This window comes from Cricetulus griseus, chromosome 3, assembly GCF_003668045.3.
Source record: "Cricetulus griseus strain 17A/GY chromosome 3, alternate assembly CriGri-PICRH-1.0, whole genome shotgun sequence".
NCBI lineage: Eukaryota > Metazoa > Chordata > Mammalia > Rodentia > Cricetidae > Cricetulus > Cricetulus griseus.
In genome coordinates, this window is record NC_048596.1 from 151,009,270 (window position 1) to 151,020,524 (window position 11,255).

Sequence of the window (11,255 nt, forward strand, 5' to 3'; positions counted from 1 at the left end):
GCAAAAGGTCAAGGGGTCTTCAGGGATGCCTGGCTCCATATTAAGCTTCTTTATTCATCACTGGGGACCTGTGTAAATGATTACTCAGGTCTGAGCGCTCTAATGACTGGGACAGCACAGTTCGTTTCTGGGCAGGTAATAACACCATTAGGTTAGGGCTGGCTGTCATGTCCACACATCTCTCTAGTTTTCCAGGGTCTAGAATACAATTGTGGTCTCTTCTACTGACTGCTATGCCCTATGATCTTATTTATGAGTGGTGAACCCTAACAAAATTCTTTTTTTGTGTGGAGGGCAGCAAGGTTGCTAGAGAAAGCAGATCAATCTTTAAACTCGAGGCTATTGTAGAGAACTGAGTTTTCTGTGTCTGAAAGGAGTTCAAATCCCAGCTATTTTTAGTTTACCATTGTCAGTCATGACAGTCTGAGAATCTTCCATCACTATGTTCAGTGTCTGCCAACAGGAGATGGCGCAGCTCCATGTTAAAGGCTCAAGTACCCCATTTCTGCACACTACTCTGGCTTCCTACTCGGTGCGTGGCATGGAAGCTACCCTGACACCCTCATGGGCAGGATGGAGGTTGCAGCTTTCATGCCCTCTTCAGCAGGACCATATTTTCACCTTCCTAGTCTATGTCTTTGGTGACAGATTGTGGAGGGCAACCTTAATCTCCATATCCCTATAGAGTCTCTCACCTGTAGCCACTTGCTTCTCTGACTCTGACTATTGTTAGTATACCCACATGTCTTGGGATAGGCCAATTCTAGCGTGTGAGTTGGGTCTTCCCTTGAAGACTGTAATTGCCACAGTCTGGTCTTTCAAGGAGGGCATCACACCCACAGATAGCTGACAGTCCCCACAAGCCTTCCTCTTAGTGTTTTAGGGGCCACTATTGAGCTCTCTACCGAGGTCTTGAGAGCCTAGCTCATGGTGATCCAAGTCTAAAACCCAATTTTTCCAAGAATTTTTGTTAATCAGACTCCATTGAGGGCTCACTTGTCCTGCCTAGTTAACTAGTGTGATGATAGAGCTAACCCGTTGTCCTATAATTCAGGACCATCTTTGCCCGTGTGTGATAGTTTCCCTCTGAAAGACTACACTTCCCAGCTTCCCTTGCGGCTAGGCAAGGCAGGGAGGGACTACTGGCAGGAATACAGGTTGCAGCCAACTTCTTCCAGTGTGGATTTTATGCCTTTCCATCCACATGTATGAGGTCTGAGATGACTCCCTCACCATGTCAAACAGGGTCCTACCTAAAGGTCAGACTTGCCTCTCCTTTTCTTCCTTTTCTGACTCCGTTAATCGGCCCGTAATAATTTATCAGAGGAGGCAGGGATAGTAGGTAGCCTCAGGAGTTCCCTTTCATCTTTCAGGGATATCCAGGTTCCCGACTTTATTACAGAAAATAATTCAAGGATGAGCCTGTGAGAAGCAGAGTTAGAAGAGCGTTTTTAAAATAGATTTTATGCATGAGGGTTAAGAAACAAATAGGCTTTCGGGAAAAATCAGATATTCCCAAGGGTGATTGTTAGGTGTCTTTGCAAATGATACACATATAGGATCTTGTGGGTTTAAAGTTACATTGATTAAAGGGTGAGATTTCCAACAAGATTTAAAGATGAAGCAAAATTTAAAATGTAAGCTTAAAAATTAAATAAGACTTTATGAGCTGGTCAGCATATTGCTTTTATCTTAAAGGATTTCCTTTTGTGAGTAAACTGTAAAGTGGATTTACAAAGTGTATTGTTTAGGCTTTGGGATGAGAGAGGACTGACGACATGGGAAAACTCAGATTCACACACATTTTGGCCCAAGTAAGCACAGGTGTTATTTTGAACACCCTGTTTGAGATATGTTTAGGAAATCCTGTAGTCAATTTTGGCTTCATCAGTTGTGTTTGAAGTTTCTTGATTCTTTGAGAAGGAAAGTCAAACTAGAGCCCAGGATGAAGGGTCTCTTTCCCTTCCCATATTCCCATCAGTTTTCTGTCTTTTTATCTTGCTTGAGTCTCAGTGTGACATGGCCAGCAGAAGATTAGTTTGGATCCCTGATACCAGAGAGCACCGGATGGACCTTGAAGGACTGCCCCAAGGCTTTGCTATGTATTTCTTGTTGGCCACAATTTCCTATAACGTGGAGATGGAAAACTGCTTTTTACTTCATCCTGGTCTCTGGCCCAGGTGAACAACTTAGTAAACACATATAGGTCTCAGTCTTACTCACAAACCCTGAAAAGTATAACTAATGAAGTTATTCCTGAAACCCCTCTCCACAGGAATCGTTAGTGGGTTTCTCAACTGTAAGTGTCTGTTTAGAACAATGAACACATGTTCTCAGTGCTAAGGACTTACTTACTGCTCCAGTCTTCACCACTGTTGCAGATTTGCCTAGAAGTATGGGCATTTTTAGATGGCTCTGGGCCCAAACCATGCTTTAAGAAACCACAGCTAGGAAACCAAGGCAGGGCATTGGAGTGAGCTTTTTACTGTAGGATAGATGCCCAGATCCTACGAAAACTCTCCAGTAAGTTTAGAAAGACTTTTCCTTTCTTGTGGTATTAGGTTTGATTACCCCCAATTCCTAACCACCTTTTTGAAATACAGAGAAAAATTACTTGTGCTGGCTAGTTTTATGTAATCTTCACACAAGCTAGAGTTATCTGAAAGGAGGTAACCTCAACTGAGAAAATGTCTCCATAAGATCTTCCTGTAACACATTTTCCTAATTAGGGATCAGTGAGAGAGGGACCAGTCCATTGTGGGTGGTGCTATCTCTGGTCTGGTGGTCTTGAGTTCTATAAGAAAGCAGGCTGAGCAAGCCATGAGGAGCAAACCAGTAAGCAGTACCCCATTATGTGTCTATATCAGCTTCTGCCTCCAGGTTCCTGTCTTGTGTGAGTTCCTGTCTTGACTTCCCTCAGTGAGGGACTGTTATCTGGAAATATAAGCTGAAGTACACCCCTTTCTCCTCAAGTTGCTTTGGTCATGGTCTATCATCACAGTAATAGTTACCTTAACTAGTGCAGAAGTTGGTATCAGGAGTGGGGTATTGATATAAATGACCTAGCAATGTTTTTTGGGGGGAGGATTGTGGTTTTTTTTTTTTCATTTTTGATTTTTTTCAAGACAGAATTTCTTTGTGTATCCCTGGCTGTCCTGGTATTCACTCTGTAGATAAGGCTGGCTTTGAACTCAAGAGATCCATCTGCCTCTGTCTCCCAAGTGCTGGCATTAAAGGTGTGCACCACCACTGCTGGATTATGGAGTTTGTAACTTTGGACAAAAAAAAAAGCCACTGGGTGTTGAGAGCTCAGTGTGCAGGATAAGACTGTCGAGAGCAGTTCAGACAATGGAGGCCTGGCTTGTGGAGTTTCAAAGGGAAGCAAAGACACTACTGGGCCTTTTGTGTGAAGGGTCAGCTGGACCTGAAGAATTAGCTGTGATAAAGAAGAGGCCAGCAACACTGAAATGAAGTCTTCTGGAAAGTGGTTCCTCAGGCTTGTGTTCCAGAAGTGACCAAGGTTGTACCTTGTGCTGGCAGCTGAATCTGTTAGTGTAAGAGTCACCCAGGTACTGGTATTGGTTTTAAGTGCATGAAAGGGTGATGGAGAACAGCTGGGAGAGGAGATTGGTGAAAATGCAGCCCAGTTGCATCAAGGAACTCCTGAAGGTTTGGGGATGCCAGTACCATGAGATGTCCACCAATCAGCAGCAGTGGAATGAAACTAACTTAGTTGTATGTGCTACAAAGGGCAGAGCTACAGAGGGCAGAGCTGTAGAAATGACCTAAGCCCCTTGGAGGAGCCGAGAAGATCATGAGTAAATCCCAGATAATTGGACATTGATTTACTTATGCTTTTGCAGTTTGCTTTTTCTTTGTTGAGATTATGACTCTGCCCTGGTTCTATCCTCTTGAAGTAAAAAAAAAAAAAGTATTTATTTTTGATTTACAGGAGCCCCTGGTTGAGAGGCTTTGAATTTATTTTATTTTATTTTTTAATTTTCTATTCGTTTTACATACCAACCACAGTTCCACTTCCCTACCCTCCTCCCACTCCCCCCATCTCCTTGTCAACACCCCCATCCACTCCTCAGAGAAGGCAAGGCCTCCCATCCGGAGTCAACAAGGCTTGGCACATCAAGTTGAGGCAGGACTTCAACACAAATAATAAAGAACCATGACAGATATTGAGGTTCAAGCCCAAGCTCAGAAAAGCCAATAGCCAAGTCACTAGAGAGTTCTTACCTCTACCAAGGCTAAGACCAAAGAAGGGTGATCCTGTCAGAGTGACTGCAGACTGCACTGCTCTCTACCAAACCCCAGACTGCCCTGAGACTACACTGAGCTCCTTCCTGCCTTATATTCCTCTCTAGTGCTGGGATTAAAGGCGTGTCATCCCAAGTGCTGGGATCAAATGTGTGAGCTCTGTTTCTCTTTTAGATTGATTCATTCTCATGTAGCCCAGGGTGGCTTTGAACTCAGGAGATCCATCTGCCTCTGTCTCCCAAGTGCTGGGATTAAAGGTATGGCCACCACTGCCTGTCCTCTATGGTTAACTAGTAGCTTAAGTGTGTGGCTTAGAGTGTGTGTGGCTAACTAGTGGCTTAGCTCTTAACTAGATGTGTGACTGACTAGTGACTTACCTCTGCATTCTGATCTTCAGGCAAGCTGTATTTGTTAGATTAAGCCAAAATATCACTATGTAGGACCAAGCCCCTACTCCCTGCATCAAGGCTGAGCAAGGCATCCCACCACAGGGAATGGATTCAAGAAAGCCAGCTCATGCACTAGGGATAGTCCTGGTCCAACTGCCAGGGGCCCTACAAACAGATCAAACCACACAATTGTCATGAGACTTTGAATTATAAAAGACTGTGGAACTTTTAAAATTTGGAATGTTTATAATGTAATGTTGATACTAACGTGTGATCTCAGGGAAGAACAAGAAAGGAAAGGTTATGGCTTGACAATGATGTGTTTTGTATGTTAAGTTGACAAGCTAGAGTTATCCGAAAGGAGGGAACCTCAATTGAGACAATGTCCCCATAAGATCTGGCTGTAGAGTATTTTTTAAATTAGTGATTGATGAGAGAGGGCACAACCCATTGTGGGTGGGGCCATCCCTGAGCTGGTGGGCCTGGGTTCTATATGAAAGCAGACTGAGCAAGCCATGACCTAAGTAGCACCCGTCCATGACCTCTGCATCAGCTCCTGGCTCCAGGTTCCTGCCCTGTTTGAGTTCCTGTCCTGACTTACATAGTGAACAGAGATGTGTTAAGTGTAAGCAGAATAAACTCTCCCCTCCCCAAGTTGCTTTGGTCATGGTGTTTCATTATAGCAATAGTAACCCTGACTACTAATAGTAACCCTGACTAGGGTCACTCATTGGCTTTTGTTTTATCCAATTAATTAAACTTCTTTTCATTCCTCATCACTACTTTAACAGTGACTGATAAAGCAAACAAGATCTATACGATTTGATTTTATTAGCTACTTTCAGAGAAACTTAGTGTGGTCCAAAAAACTGAATTCCCCTAAGTATGTGATGGGTCTCTGTCACCAAAACACCTCTAGTCTAAACCCTCATCCTCTGGAGAGGCTTATCTGGCGCTCCTACCACTACTTTGTTATGAATATTTCCCAGCTGGGCATGGTGGTGCACACCTTCAATCCCAGCACTTAGGAGGCAGAGGCAGGAGGATCTCTCTGAGTTTGAGGCCAGCCTGGTCTACAGAGAAAGAGTTCCAGGACAGCCAAGACAACACAGAGAAACCCTGTCTCAAAAAACAAACAAAATTCCTCCAACTGGGTTACAATTTTTTTTGTCTTTTTTATTAATTTATTTTTTTACATTCCAATACCAGTTTCCCCTCTCTCTTCTCCTAGGACTCCTCCTGCTATCCCCCAATCCCATTTGCTCCTCGGAGAGGGTAAGGTCTCCCCTAGGAAGTCTACTAAGTCTGTCCCATCATCTCATCGTAGCTGTTATAATTTAAATTTTTGTCATTATTATTATTATTATTATTATTATTATTATTATTATTGTGTGTGTGTGTGTACATGCATGATCTCATATACCTCAGCCCATCTGTGGAGGACAGAGAACAACACCGTGAAGCCTGTTTTCTATTTCCATCATTACATGGGCTTAGGGCAGTGGTTGTTAGCCCATGGGCCACAGCCTCTTTGGGGGCTAACTACCCTTTCACAGGAGTGCTAAGATCATGGGGAAATATAGGTATTAAATTATGATTCATAACAGTAACAAAATTACAGTTATGAAGTAGCAACAAAATAACTTTATGGTTGGGGTCACCACAACCTGAGGAACTGTATTAATGGGTCACAGGCATTAGGAAGTTGAGAAGCACTGGTGTAAGGGATCAAACTCAGGTTGACAAGCTTGCAAGAGCAAGTGCTTTTCCCTGTTGAGCCATCCGAGTCACCATTAGTTTAATAATCGGCATGACCCAGAAGCCCGGCCTAGCAAATCAACAGTGGCAGCTTATCAGCTATGTTGATTTCCAGTCACATTTGTCTTGTCCTGTTGGTGACTTGTGACATAAATCCTCCTTTGTCATAATCCCTTTTCTACTAGTGGTTTGGCTTTGCTACCTTTACTTTGGTCAATTCTTTCTGGAGTCTGAGCAGGAGAATACTGGGATCTTCTCAGCAAAGAAGCGATCTCAGAATCCAGAAGGATCCTCATGTCCTGCTGTGTTTGTCCTAGGATTTCTTTATCTGGAAGTTCCTGCTTCGTTTGCTGCCACCTGGTGGTCAGAGATGCCAGTTGCACTGGAAATCATGCTGAGGCTCCAGCGTGTTTTTGTTTTGTTTTTCTTTGTCTGATATTTTTAGGTCTTAATATCTAAGTGCCTTTTGAGCTCTTAGTCAACACCTGTCTGACCACCTTGCATCACCTCAAACTCCTGTGTGAGGTTATAGCAAATTAATGTGTAGGGACTGTTTCTATCATATTTATATTCATTGGATTGAAGGGCTGTTTACATTTAGGGAGGGAAAAATAAAACAAAACCCAACAAAACTGTAGAGGAATGTGTTACATAATCAGTTCTGTAAGAAATAAGTTGGAGACTTGTGAATTTCAGTAAAGAAGAGGTATTTGAAAAACATGTTAGTATAAGGTCACTATCTACCATGTCAATCATTCAACCTCTCTAACTGCATTCCAAATAATTCTTCAAAGCTACCTGTTCCCAATTTGTATATGTTTTAGCCTGTTCTTGGGGCTGTAAGGAAATACTTTCTGTGTGACCAGTTGAAGCATCAAGTCATTTTGTGTGGTTCAGTGACCTGGGAAGTCCAGGTGAACGCCTGTTCCTTCTTGGTGAGTCTTTGTGCTGTAGAAGAGAGGAATGAGCAAGCACACTCCCTCCGTCCTCTTAGAAGGGCATTAATACCATCATGAAAGTCTGACACTTGAGACACTAAAAGCGGCTGCTGTTGAGTTTGGATTGTTATGTCACCATTCAGGTCATAACAGTATGCTAGTAGCATGAAGAAGTGAGCCTTAAACAGTGCTGACTAACCCCACCCACCCTGATGTTGTCAACAGACTGCCTACTAGTTTTGAAAAGCAAATCTAGATTTGATTTATTTCTTTCTGGTTTCATGATTCCCTAAGACATATTTTAAATTTTTGACTGAAAAATAAAATAAAATAAAATAAAAGTGGAGATTCATGCCTTTGAACTCAGTACTTGGGAAGCAGAGACAGGAGGATCTCTGTGAGTTCAAGGCCAGTCTGGTCTACACAGGGAAACCCTGTCTTGATAAGTGAAAATAAAAGCAAAAACAAAATAGAAAAAAAAACCCCAAAAAACAAAGTGGGGAATAAAACCAGACAAATGGTGCTGTTTTATTGTTGATTTATTGATTGATTTGATTGATTGATTGATTGATTGATTGATACTGGGAATTAAACCCACATTCTAGGCAAGTGCTATATTAATGCCTACATTATTGTCCTACTCTTTATATTTTGAGGCAAAGACTCATTAAATTGTTGAGGCTGGCCTTGAAGTTATGGTCATCCAGGCAGGCTTTGAACTTGTGAATCTCCTGCTTTATCCTCCCGAAAGGTTGGGGTTATAATCCTGTGCCACCAGGCTTTGTGTGAGACTGTGTGTGTTGTTGCTGTTTTTTTTTTTTTAAATAATACAGGAAATAAACTTTCAATTAAGCTCTCATTTATACTATACTTAAGGTTTTAAAAGTTGTGCTGTCTAAATCATTCCTGTATGTGCTTTATGACAGGTATATCCATCATCCATGTCATGTCTCTCTTTACATTATAATATTTAGATAATCTTTAAGATATTAGGAAAAAACCCTGCCTTTTTGGTATTGGTATTTCTCAGCAGATTTTCACACTTATTTTTTGTGTGTGCATGTGTGTGTGTGCATGTGTGTGTGTCAGAGAACAACTTTCAGGAGTAAGTTCTCCTTCCATCATGAGGGTTCTGGGGATGGAATTCAGGTCAGTTTTGATGGCAAGCACCTTTCGTCACTGGGCCATCTGGTAGACCCTTCTTTGGTAGGTGAGCTAGCTCATTTTCTCCTTGGAGTTGAGCTCTTAGCTTCCTAACTAAATACTGATTCTTGGAAAGTTATTGAACTTTTCTGAGCCTCAGATGTCAATTGTAACATGGGGAGAATTAAGGACTGGAGAGATGACTCAGCCTAAAGTTATGAGTGAGTATTGCTCTTCCAGAGGTTCTGAGTTCCAGTCTCAGTCCCAGTGCCAAGTGGCTCAAAATGGTCTGTAACTCTAGCTCCAGGAGACCTGATGCCTCTTGCCCCAGTAGTGCGCGCCCACACACACGCACGCACACAGGTGCACACACACACACATTTTTAACTAACTGAAGCTAGAGAATTAAGTTAGAGGTTTTTAAGAATTCAATATTCATGTGCATTTAGCATTTAAATTTAATTCGATGAAAGCTAGCTGCAGAAAATGAAGGTTAGCCTCTAGCTTTATCCAAGTCCTTTCATCCATGTGAGAACAAAGACATGAATATGAGTCACTCCTGCTTAACTTAAGCACTTTAAATCTCAGTTGTTAGAACTGAAAAATGGAATGTGGTGATTTTAGCAATTGGATTTATTTGACATATATTTATGGATTATAAAATTTAATTTTATGAATTTTGGGTCACTTGGTTCTTGTTTTTCATACCTTATGTGTAAAATATTTCACCTGAAATGAAAATCCCAAATGTATCAGAAATCTCAAAGCTTCTGATCCTAAAGGTTTCACAGGAGTTCCATGTTGATGGGTAACTTACTTTGGTTTTTCCTAGATGTTTAATACTTTCCAGGATTTCTTTTTTTTTTTAATTTTATTTTATTAGTTCTAGTTAGGGAACAAGCTTATTTCAAGTCCCTTCTCCCTCTCCCTCCCCTCACCCCCAAACTTCCTCCCCACCCCCAGCCCACCCCCCACCCCATCCACCCACCACTCCCCAGGCAGGGTAGGGCCCTCAACGGGGGCTCTGCAAAGTCCACCAAGTCTTCCTATGCTGATCCTGGGCCCTTCCCCATGTGTCCAGGGCCAGAGTGTAACCCTTCATATGGGATGGGCTCTCAAAGTCCCTTCTTGCACCAGGGAAAAATACTAATCCACTACCAGAGGCTCCCTGGAGTGCAGAGGCCTCCTTATTGACATCCATGTTCAGGGGTCTGGATCAGTCTTGTACTGGCCTCCCAGACAGCATCTGGGGTCGATGTGCTCTCCTTTGTTCAGGCCAACTGTTCCTGTGGGTTTCTCCAACCTGGTACAGACCCCTTTGTTCTTCATTCCTCCCTCTCTTCAACTAAATTCCCGATTTCGGCTCATTGTATATCTGTGGATGTCTGTCTCTGTTTCCATCAGCCACTGGGTGAGGGCTCTAGGATGGCATAAAGAGAAGTCATCAATCTCATTTTAGGGGGAGGGTTTTTAGGTTATCCTCTCCACCGTTGCCTGAATTGTCAGATCGTGTCATCCTTGTAGGTCTCTGGAGATCTCCCTGGTTCCTGATCCCTTCTCGGGCCTACAGTGGCTCCCTCTGATATCGTATCTCTCATCTTGCTCTCTTTCCTCTATTCTTCCCCCAACTCAATGTTTCTGCCCCTCCGTTTCCTCTCCTCTTCTCCTCTTCTCTTGCTCTTATTGTAGCAGCTCCTTCCCCCCCACCCTCATGCCCCCAATTAGTTCGGGAGTTCATGCCACTTCCATTCCTGGGGACCATTTATCCCTTAGAGTCCTTCATGTTTCCTAGTTTCTTTGGTGAAGAGCATTATATACTGGTAATCTTTTGCTCTATGTCTAAAATTCATATATCAGTGAGTACATACCTTGTTTGTCTTTTTGTGACTGGGTTACCTCACTCAGGATGGTTTCCTCTAGTTCCATCCATTTGCCTGCGAATTTCAAGATTCCGTTGCTTTTTTCTGCTGAGTAGTACTCCATTGTATAGATGTGCCACATTTTCTCAATCCATTCTTCAGTAGAGGGGCATCTAGGTTGCTTCCAGGTTCTGGCTATTACAAACAATGCTGCTATGAACATGGTTCAACATATGTCCTTGTTGTATGTACATGCCCTATTTGGGTATATACCCAAGAGAGGAATGGCTGGATCTTGAGGTAGACTGATTCCCATTTTTCTGAGCAACCGCCATACTGATTTCCAGAGTGGTCTTACAAGTTCGCACTCCCACCAGCAATGGAGGAGTGTTCCTTTTTCTCCACATCCTCTCCAGCATAGATTGTCATTGGTATTTTTTATTTTAGCCATTCTGACAGGCGTGAGATGGTATCTCAGAGTTGTTTTGAGTTGCATTTCTCTGATGGCCAATGATTTTGAGCACTTTGTTAAGTGTCTTTCAGCCATTTCAGATTCCTCTGTTGAGAATTCCCTATTTAGTTCTGCACCCCACTTTTTAATTTCATTGTTTGGTGTTTTGGTGGCTAGCTTCTTGAGCTCCTTATATATTTTGGAAATCAGTCCTCTGTCAGATGTGGGATCGGTGAAGATCTTTTCCCATTCTGTGGGTGGTCGTTTTATCCTACTGACTGTTTCCTTTGCCTTGCAGAAGCTTCTCAGTTTCAGGAGGTCCCATTTATTAATTGCAGACCTCAGTGTCTGTGCTACTGGCGTAATGTTCAGGAAGCGGTCTCCTGTGCCAGTTTGTTCAAGGGTAGTTCCCACTTTCTCTTCTAGAAAATTCAGTGTGGCTGGATTTATG